Here is a 10868-nt window from a genome sequence, read left to right on the forward strand (position 1 = left end):
TAAATAGATAAGTGACACTAAATCAATGAAACTGCTATAATTTTTTTTACATTTTTTAACTTCCTGTTTATCCCCATACTGAACTATCTCGATTAGTTAAACTTTCATGAAAAGGTTGAAATGTTTCGCCGAAAAACATGTGTCGCCCTAAGACGGTAAAGGAATCAGATACCATTTATGTTCAATAACTTAAAATCATATCTATGAGACAAGAATATTAATATAAACTCAATTCTTCAAAAAAAATCTTTTTCTTATGTTTGTCTTTCCTATTAGTTTAATATGACTCAAGTGTGCATGAGCAAAACAGTGGATACGTTTAATACTTACTATATATACATCGATATTGTTTCTTAAAAACTATTATTTGTAACTATGATTTAAGATCTGTTTTTCCGCAAAACAAATGATAGTATGTATGTATTTCATTTGCACATTTAGTCTTTTCTTTTTCTACTTTGAGAACCAGCCGAAACCAATTATAAAAGACGTTTGAGATGACCATGGATTTAAACTTAGTTTGACACAGAATTGCAATGTAACTACATCGTGACAATCCCCGTATTCCTTTACATTTCATTTATCCTTATTAACTTTCATTCAAGCAAACGCTTGGCTGCCTCTGAAAACCCCTGTTGCGAAATGTCGGAGTTGACATAGACAGCCGCCATATTGGGCCCGCTTCAGATTTTCAAATGTTAATATCTAGAGTTTAGATTTATTAATGTTTAAACAAATTATATAGTAAGCATTATAAGAACGGTCTCTATTAACATTCCAAAAATAAATGAAAAAAATCGAAAAACAAAAAAGTTAGAAAATATGGACTATTTGAATTCGCTTCCGCTAGCGACCGGAAGTACTGACGACACACGAAAAGGTGATTTCACATATCTAAAAGTCATCATCTATCATCTCTAACAAGTCTCCAGTTAATATCTTAGACCATTTTCGTAAAAAAGGGGGGACAAAAAATCCATTTTAAAATCAGAAAACTGTCGATAACTTGGAACCGAAGGTGAGTATTCCAAATTTTCCTTCTGATGAACAAAGTTCATATAATGACGCATGATTCCTGAAAGTTTCATTGAAAACCACCGAACAGTTTTCGAGAAATCGCCTGCACAAAATTTTGGGGGAAAAAATAATAATAATAATAACTAGAAAAGAAACTCGTTGCGAGCAACGAGAGGTCTTCCATCTGATTCTGGAAAAAAAAACCCGCAAAATCGAGCAGAAAAAGTTATAAAACTTTATGGAAACAAAGGGGATTGAACCCGGGTCGCCAGCATGAAAATCCAAAGCGCTTACTACTTTACGCTATTGGGACCACAGCTCTAAACCTACTTGTATATAATTCTGAAACAGTACATCTGTCTTAGAATAATGAAAGGCGGGTTACTATTCAAAATTTAGTGCCAAACATCACGAGTGAATCTCCGCGCCTTTTCTTTTGAATGTACCATTAAATAAGTGTGATAGTTTCAATGGAAATAAAAAAGAACGTTCTTATAGCTAAAATTTCAAGGTAAAGAAATTGTAACACATTTACAAATTCTATGACGTAAATAGATAAGTGACACTAAATCAATGAAACTGCTATAATTTTTTTTACATTTTTTAACTTCCTGTTTATCCCCATACTGAACTATCTCGATTAGTTAAACTTTCATGAAAAGGTTGAAATGTTTCGCCGAAAAACATGTGTCGCCCTAAGACGGTAAAGGAATCAGATACCATTTATGTTCAATAACTTAAAATCATATCTATGAGACAAGAATATTAATATAAACTCAATTCTTCAAAAAAAATCTTTTTCTTATGTTTGTCTTTCCTATTAGTTTAATATGACTCAAGTGTGCATGAGCAAAACAGTGGATACGTTTAATACTTACTATATATACATCGATATTGTTTCTTAAAAACTATTATTTGTAACTATGATTTAAGATCTGTTTTTCCGCAAAACAAATGATAGTAGGTATGTATTTCATTTGCACATTTAGTCTTTTCTTTTTCTACTTTGAGAACCAGCCGAAACCAATTATAAAAGACGTTTGAGATGACCATGGATTTAAACTTAGTTTGACACAGAATTGCAACGTAACTACATCGTGACAATCCCCGTATTCCTTTACATTTCATTTATCCTTATTAACTTTCGTTCAAGCAAACGCTTGGCTGCCTCTGAAAACCCCTGTTGCGAAATGTCGGAGTTGACATAGACAGCCACCATATTGGGCCCGCTTCAGATTTTCAAATGTTAATATCTAGAGTTTAGATTTATTAATGTTTAAACAAATTATATGGTAAGCATTATAAGAACGGTCTCTATTAACATTCCAAAAATAAATGAAAAAAATCGAAAAACAAAAAAGTTAGAAAATATGGACTATTTGAATTCGCTTCCGCTAGCGACCGGAAGTACTGACGACACACGAAAAGGTGATTTCACATATCTAGAAGTCATCATCTATCATCTCTAACAAGTCTCCAGTTAATATCTTAGACCATTTTCGTAAAAAAGGGGGGACAAAAAATCCATTTTAAAATCAGAAAACTGTCAATAATTGGAACCAAAGGTGAGTATTCCAAATTTTCCTTCTGATGAACAAAGTTCATATAATGACGCATAATTCCTGAAAGTTTCATTGAAAACCACCGAATAGTTTTCGAGAAATCGCCTGCACAAAATTTTGGGGAAAAAAAAAATAATAATAACTAGATGAGATCTCGTTGCGAGCAACGAGTAGGTCTTCCGTTGAATTTCTCGATAAGATGAGATATGATTTTGACTGAGATATTCGTTAAAAGAGAATGACATTAAGTTTTCCTTCATTTCTTTTTAAGTTTCTGATTTTTATCACGATATTCTGAACATGTTTTGTTCAATATGGCTTTTAAAAATACTCCCTCTTTTCGAGATATAAAGCATCAAAGATATAGCATTTTGGCCCCTTGCAACCACTTATTACGTAACATATGATCAAAACTTTATAATGTATTGTTACAAATAATTAAGATGAATATCTTTGCTTCTCATAATGGATACTTATAAGAAAACATTGATCATGAAAGAGTTGAAGATGAAATACTTTTGACCCCTCTAAGTCCCTAATTTAAGGAGTCAGCCCTTTTTTCTTGATATCAAATGAAAGGTCTTGATTTTGAAGATGTTTTGTTCAACACTTATTCAGAGATTTCTATTCGTTGTGGAAATATGCTAAATAAAAATATTTAAGGGTCACTCCTACAAGTCCTCAATGGGGCCGTTTTACAAAAATTCAAAGTATGCATATTGCTTAGAACATTATTCTTGCCATCTTTTGTTCAATATTGCTTATCAAAATATTCCCCCTTTTCGAGATATAAAGCATCAAAGATTTAACATTCTGGCCCCTTCTGACCCCTAATTACGTAACATATGATCAAAATTGTATCATACATTGTTGAAACTCTTTAAGATAAATACTTCTGCTTCAGTAATGAATAACAGAATATTGATCATTAGAGAGTTATAGATAAAAGACCTTTGGCCCCTTTGAGCCCCTAATTTGAGGGGTCAGTTCTTGATATCAAATGAAAGGTCTTGTGATTTTAAAGACTTTTTATTCAACAACTATTCAGAGATTTCTTTTCGTTTAGGAGATGTGCTTTATATAAATATTTAGGGGCCACCCCGACAAGTCCTTAATGGGGCCATTTTACAAAAATTCAAAGTATGCATATTGTTTAGATCATTATTCTGACCATCTTTTGTTCAATATTGCTTATCAAAATTTTCCCCCTTTTCGAGATATGAAGCGTCAAAGATTTAGCATTCTGGCCCCTCGTGACCCCTAATTACGTAACATATGACCAAAATAGTGTAATATATTGTTGCAAATCATTAATATGAACAACTTTGCTTCTGTAATGTATCACAAAATATTGATCATGAAAGAGTTAAAGATGAAAGACTTCTAGCCTCTCTGAGCCCCTAATTTGAGGAGTCAGCCCCTTTTTCTTGATATCAAACGAAAGGTCTTGTGATTTCAAAGACTTTTTGTTCTACAACTATTCAGAGATTTCTTTTCGTTAAGAAGATATGCTTAATATAAATATTTAGGGGCCACCCCGACAAGTCCTTAATGGGGCCATTTTACAAAAATTCAAAGTATGCATATTGTTTAGATCGTTATTCTGACCATCTTTCGTTCAATATTGCTTATCAAAATTTTCCCCCTTTTCGAGATATGAAGCGTCAAAGATTTAGCATTCTGGCCCCTCGTGACCCCTAATTACGTAACATATGACCAAAATATTAAAATATATTGTTGCAAATTGTTAATATGAACAACTTTGCTTTTGTAATGTATCACAAAATATTGATCGTTAAAGAGTTAAAGATTTTTCTGAGCCCCTAATTTGACGAGTCAGCCCCATTTTCTTCATATCATGTAATAGTTCTTGTAATTCTGCACAACTTTCGTTTTATATGTCTTAACAAATTATAAAGAGATAAGAAGATATGAAACAAAAGGTGTCAAATTTTGTGAGATGTTTCTGAGATATTTTTTCGGGCCCTACCGAGCTTCGGCGCCTTTTGCGCTAGAAAGATTTGGACACCAGCCCGCAACTCTACAATTCTTCCTCTACTTTCACTGAAAATCTTAAGTCAATATCTTAAGTCGTTTCGGAGGAGTTTCCCGGACAAGCCTACCCTATAAAAATCAGAAATTTCATAATATCTCGAGATAGGAAGTGGCGTCATCGCCGAAAAAAATTTCCAATAAGGTTCAGACCAATACCTATCAGATCTGAAAGTTTGATGAAAATCGGATGAGCCACTACCGAGAACTCGCGTGCACAAAATCGGTAAGAATAATAATAATAATAATAATAGGGAAAAAGAAACCGAACGAAAACAATAAGGTCTTCCGTTGGAAACGGAAGACCTTAATAAGAAACAGTAGAATCACTAGAAGGTCTTCCGCTGAAGATGGAAGACCTTAAAAAGTAATTTAATGTATAGGATTTTTGTCATGAATGAATTATCTGCTTTCTGTAACAACAGCATTCATCTGTCATGAACAGGGCTGACCAGCCATTGTATACGCACCCCGTACGAAATTTAAGTCACGTATTTTTAAAAAAATCCAGGCGTATTTTAATCTAAAAATCCTTGTGGAAATCTCTATTGAAATGAATATATAAAACCAGGCGTATAATGTAAAATACAGGCGTACACGAGGCGTAATCCTCCCGTATTTTTGGCCGAAATATGCAAATGAGTACGCCTGGAAATTCAAAATACGTCTAGAAATTTTAAAAATAGATCGAAGTACGCCTAGATTTCAAGCATACCCTTAAAAATACGCCTGCAAAATAAATACGCCCGTATAAAAGAATACGCCCGTACAAAAAAATACGCCTGCTTTAAATAGATTTGAATTAAATATTAATTATATTACAGCAATGGGAGCTACAACTATAGCATGAATATAAATGTACAATCAACTTTAGTACAAAGATTTTTGACTAGACATATGCTAAAAAAGATTAGACAAATTAAGCTAAGCATACATCACTTTTATTTTCTTAATATTTTTCAGTGTGATAAAATGTAAATGAGATTCATTAGTAATTAAAGGATTGTCATTAAAATTTAAAATCATAATCTTACATTTACTTTTTCAAAGCACAGTTACATGTTAGAATATATTAATCGTTTCACAGCATTTTAACATCCAAGGCTGAGTTTTATAATAAACAGTTGAAACATTCCAATAATCACAGTGAATCACAGTTTTGAGAATCATGCCGAGTACTCCTGCCATTCTTTTTACTCCTAAATTGGCATAAAAGATGCAAATCACGAGCAATTCTGTCATTCACGTTTCACATCACATTTCCCAATCACATTTTCATAGATTGAAATATTCACAAAAAGAAGTTTGAATGCTTTATAACTGGCATTGCAAACAGTCATCTTCTTCCTGATGCAATCTTCCAATGGCTACAGTTCACTGGCATTATTGCATTTATGGAAAGCTATGCTGCTGGTCAACTCTTAATACTGCAAGATCTTTTCTCCTCCTCTTATGACCATTTCATCATTCAATCAATTTTCCAACTGTGATAAGGATTTAGATGTAAATCATTTTCTGGAAAAAGAATAATTTATGTAATTCAAAATACTACTGACCCAATTTTCAATCATTAACATCTGGCTCTGCAAATCAAAAGCAAATGCAGCTGTCTTTTTATTTTCATAGATAAAAAAGTTTCAATGTTAAGCTATGTTTTCAAAATATTTACCTCTTCTACACCATCTGTGCTTTGTTGTGGCTTTCTCTAATCTCATTGTTCTTGGCATGACCTGCCTGGTGGTTTAAAATTGGCGCAAATACTTGGATGCAGATGCTGTTATTTACAACCCCCTAGTTAGCTAAACTCTTTTATGACTTCTGGAAGTTCTACTCAGTACAATTTGTAATTTTGAAGAAAAATGCTGTTTTGTTTACAGCTAGAACATAAAAATAAAATTTCATCAATGTATAAACAAGGTGTATTCATTATATGAATTAAAAAGATACTGGGGTGGGAAATAGAACTGCTGTACACAAACCGGATATAAATTGATAAGCCGTTCTTAGGTTTACAACATCACAGATAAGTCGTTCCTAAACATGCTCAACACATCTGTAAGTAATTAGCACAAAGTGAAAGTTGATGGTAATGTAACAGAGTATCTTAACCCGTACGAACAGTCCGGGCGGCTTAGACACGGCTCAGGCACGGATTCCGTCTCCAAAAACCCGTGCTTTAGCATTCCGTGCTCCTATGTAAAGTATGTATGGAAAACCGTGCCTAAAAGTGGTCGAGGCACGGACACGGCACGGTATATTGGCCGAAATATTTAAATGAGATCACACGGTTTTACAAAACAAGTGTCAGAAAGCCGTGCTAGTTTCCATATATATATGGACTCACGGATTCTGTGAACCCGTGTCCTTTTCCATATATGGAAACACAGTTTTTTGGAAACCCGTGTCAAAAAAGCCGTGCCGTATACCATATAAGGAGTCACGGGATCTGTGCATTTGTTTAGACAGGTCATGGCCTTTAGAGACTGTGGAAAGAAACCAAATTAACTTCACATTGATTTGCTTAGTTTTAGAACAAAAGTTAAAAATCTTACATGAATCATTTACTTTCTGTTAAAGATTAACTTTAAGTTACAATCCATCTAGTTTTTAATAAGATTTTAATGATAATGTACTATTCAATCTACTAGCTAAATTTGCACAATCTGAGAAAGAATTTAATTTTAAAACTTTCACTAGACAGTGATGTCACATTTAGTGAAAGTCCAACTAAAGTCATTCAAAAAACCTAAACTATTTCAATTCATTTTAACATCAGAGGAAGATCATGAAAAAAAAATTGACTTATTTATTCTAGATTACACTTACTGCATTTAGTTCAAAAGTGAATAAATTATCCCAGACTGACATAAATACAATTCCAAAATTTTGACTTAGCTCATGACCATGAACAAAGTTATGATAATGCTCAGTAAAAAGCCGTGAGATATAAATAAATAGTTTGAACCAAAACCCGCCTTAGTTAAAATAATTCCTCCAAAGTTTCTTGAAAACCACGGAAGCCGTGTCCGTGTCTTGGACAAGAAGCTTTTTAAAAAATCGCCGTGCCCAAAAATACGGGTAAAGAGTACCAAATTTCATTTTATAAGAAAAACATTTAATGGTAATAACATGTAAACAATAATGAAGTTCAAAGAATATACTATCTACTTTACAGTTATGATCAATAAGAAAAATAATAATTTTTAAAAAAAATGGGAATGACAAAATTTTAGGTCCGCTAAAAAAAAAGTTCCAAAAGAAAAAATCAGTTTAATATATGAAAAATAATTGCTTTGATATTTAATGCAACAATAAATGCAATATTTTTAAATGTATACATTCATGCAATACTTTGGTTTTTTTTTTGGTTTAAGTTATATAATATAATAAAAATGTTTCTTATGCAACTCAATACTTTAAAAAAAAGAGAATGTTGACTAAGTTTTTTTGGCTAAGTTGAAAAATCCACCCGAATTTTAAAAAATACGCCTTTTGAAATTTTCTAAGTTTTAATTTCCATGTGCCAAAGAGACTAAGTAGAAAATACGCCCGGATTTAGAATTTACGCCTGGAAAAAAGGAGACGTATTTCTGGCAAAAATACGTGTACGCCTGAAAATGAACCGTATTTTTAAGAATACGTCTCTTGTACGCCAGGATTTGCAAAAAATCCAGGCGTAATACGTCTCTGAATTTCGTACGGGACCACATCACCAGCTTTTATATCTTGAGGACGAAAAGAGGAAGTGTATTTTTGACATCCGTCAACGACAGCTTGGACACACCTTCCAAGCACATGATGAACCAATCAGATGTCTAGCCATGGATCCAGAGGAGGAGTACTTTGTCACTGGGTCTGCTGAGGGAGATATAAAGGTCAGTAATGAAAGAGAATACAGAAAAGTGCAAGCACCAGACAACGGTTTTAAATAAGGTCCCCTGGAATACTAGTAAACTGCTCCATCAAGGCATCCCACCACTGGCAATTGAACCTGGCTGACTCCCAAACCTTTTGATCAGAGACTAAAGAATTTTCTCATTAAACTTTATTTTAAACATTAGAGAACATGCATTTGATGGTGTTCTAAGTGTTAGATTAGTGACAAGTGAATAACCTGGCAGAGAAGAGTTTGGGTTGGTTTCTTTGGGGGAGGGTGGGTGGTATATGAGAACTTTCAAGCAGGGGGATTGTTAAGCAGTCAGGAAGGTACAATATAAAGTGATCAGATGGGTGGAATGATGGAGCATCTGGCTAGTGTCTCAGGGGCCCTGGTCTGCTCTGTTGCATTTTTCTTTACAACAAGGTTTTAAAAAGAGAAATACACTCAAGGAAGAACAATTGTATGTACACAAGATTTATGATTTATTTATTTTTCAGGTCTGGGGTTTGGATGTTCATCAGCTGGTTGTCAATTTCCCAGGAGAACACCGTAAAAGTATATTTTTTAAGAGCATTGGTTCAGCCTCAGGTCACTGTAACACAGGTAGCCATTTGGCCAGAACATAATCTGTTTTCTTGTGGAATTGATGGATCCATGAAGTTTCGATCACTACCCGAGAGGGAAACCATGGTGCCATATTGGACAGCATAATTATATATTTATTTTAGTGTAGAGCAGATGTGGCATGTTTATTGAAATAGCTTAATTACTATAAATGGTCACATTCTGTATTTCAATGTTAAAGTGGATTCTGAGATACATGTACTAGCTTTTAACCACTCTATAAGATTAAGATAATCTAATTGTGTTCAACAGAAAGCTTTGTGGCAACGCACTTGAAAAAATTACGCACTTTGAAAAAAAATTTTCAAAGTGGGTTAAAATTGGGACAAAATTGAAAAATTTTTCAAAGTGCGTAAAGAGTTTACATTAATATATTTTATCATGGAGACACTTAATGCACTTTGAAAAAATATGTAAAAACAAAAAAAAATTCTGGATTCAGATTTTAGTAATGGAAAGATTATATTTGTAATTTATCTTTCAAAACACTTATGCATTGATTTACTCCCGTTGAGAAGAGGAGAAGACAAATAGAAAATCTATCAGTCCAAATCTTTATCATTCCAATACATAGGCGTCAGTAACAAATAAAACGTGGGAGGGGAGTAATAAACCCCAAAAAGGAAAAGCCGCATTTTCAATGCTTATATGATGTATATCTTTCCAAAAGAAGTGGGGAGCTAAGCCCCCTTCTCTTGCCCTTCGCCCAGTTTCGATGCCTATGCTATACCCAAAACAGGTACATGTATGTATATGTAATATTTTACATAACTGGTATGACGTTGAAAACTTTAAATAAAAAATGAGTCAACTTAAAACAGATGAAAACTAAAAATATGTAAGTAAAGTAAAACATATGAGAGAGAAAGAACTTTCATAGATTTGAAAAATCAAACTGACCACTTTTTAAGATAAATTCAATGCTTTAAGTCGTTCACTCTTAGCTCCCCCCCCCCCCCCCTTTACATCTACCTATAATATTACATACTAGAATTTTTAAACAGAAACAAAATAAACAAAATAATGATATTAAACTTTCTATTTTTTCTAAAAGACCAATTTCCTGTTTATAACATTTATCAGAACCTAAGATATTTAAATATTCAATATCTCGTGTCCTGAAGTGACCTCATCATAAAAAAATTATCTAACCAGGGTCAATTATTTATCATACCGATTATTTGTGAGAACATTGATCAAGCTTTACATTTTTTTTCAAAGTGCGTTAATATGGTCGATATTAACGCGCTTTCAAAAAAAATTATTTTTTTCAAAGTGCGTTTAGCTTGGTCCCAAATTTGAAAATTTAAATTTAAGTGCGTAATTTTTCAAAGTGCGTTGTAACAAAGCTTGTATTGACTGCTATGAAGGACTTTTATTTATTTTTGGAATTCTTTATTTTGTGCCATTGATTTGAATTTAAGTTATTTGTTATAAGTCCCATAACACATTCTGTGATTGGTAAATGTAAGTTATTGATCAGAGTTTGAAATGTGTCTCAGTAGTATATGTATGTGTAACATTATACATGAATGACCATTGTATGTCCATAAGCTTTTTAGCTCACCTGAGCCAAAGGTTCAAGGAACTTTTCTGATCACATTTTGTCCATTGTCCGTCCATCTGTCCGTCTGTAAACTTTTCATATTTTCGACTTCTTCTCAAGAACCACTGGGCCAATTTTACCTAACTTGGTACAAAGCATCCTTGAGTAAAGGGTAATTTAAATTGTT

General features: G+C 33.1%; 1 long non-coding RNA gene across 1 annotated transcript; it reads left to right on the top strand.

The window, feature by feature from the left end:
- The first annotated feature begins 8341 nt into the window (after nucleotides 1-8341).
- Nucleotides 8342-10080, top strand: LOC134269680 (uncharacterized). The gene is made up of 3 exons (XR_009992622.1): nucleotides 8342-8506; nucleotides 9009-9299; nucleotides 9656-10080. It is a non-coding gene; the product is annotated as an uncharacterized LOC134269680 (long non-coding RNA).
- Nucleotides 10081-10868: the final 788 nt, after the last annotated feature.

Source organism: Saccostrea cucullata, unplaced genomic scaffold, assembly GCF_032062105.1.
Source record: "Saccostrea cucullata isolate Sc308-1 unplaced genomic scaffold, CSIRO_AGI_Scuc_v1 ctg1618, whole genome shotgun sequence".
NCBI lineage: Eukaryota > Metazoa > Mollusca > Bivalvia > Ostreida > Ostreidae > Saccostrea > Saccostrea cuccullata.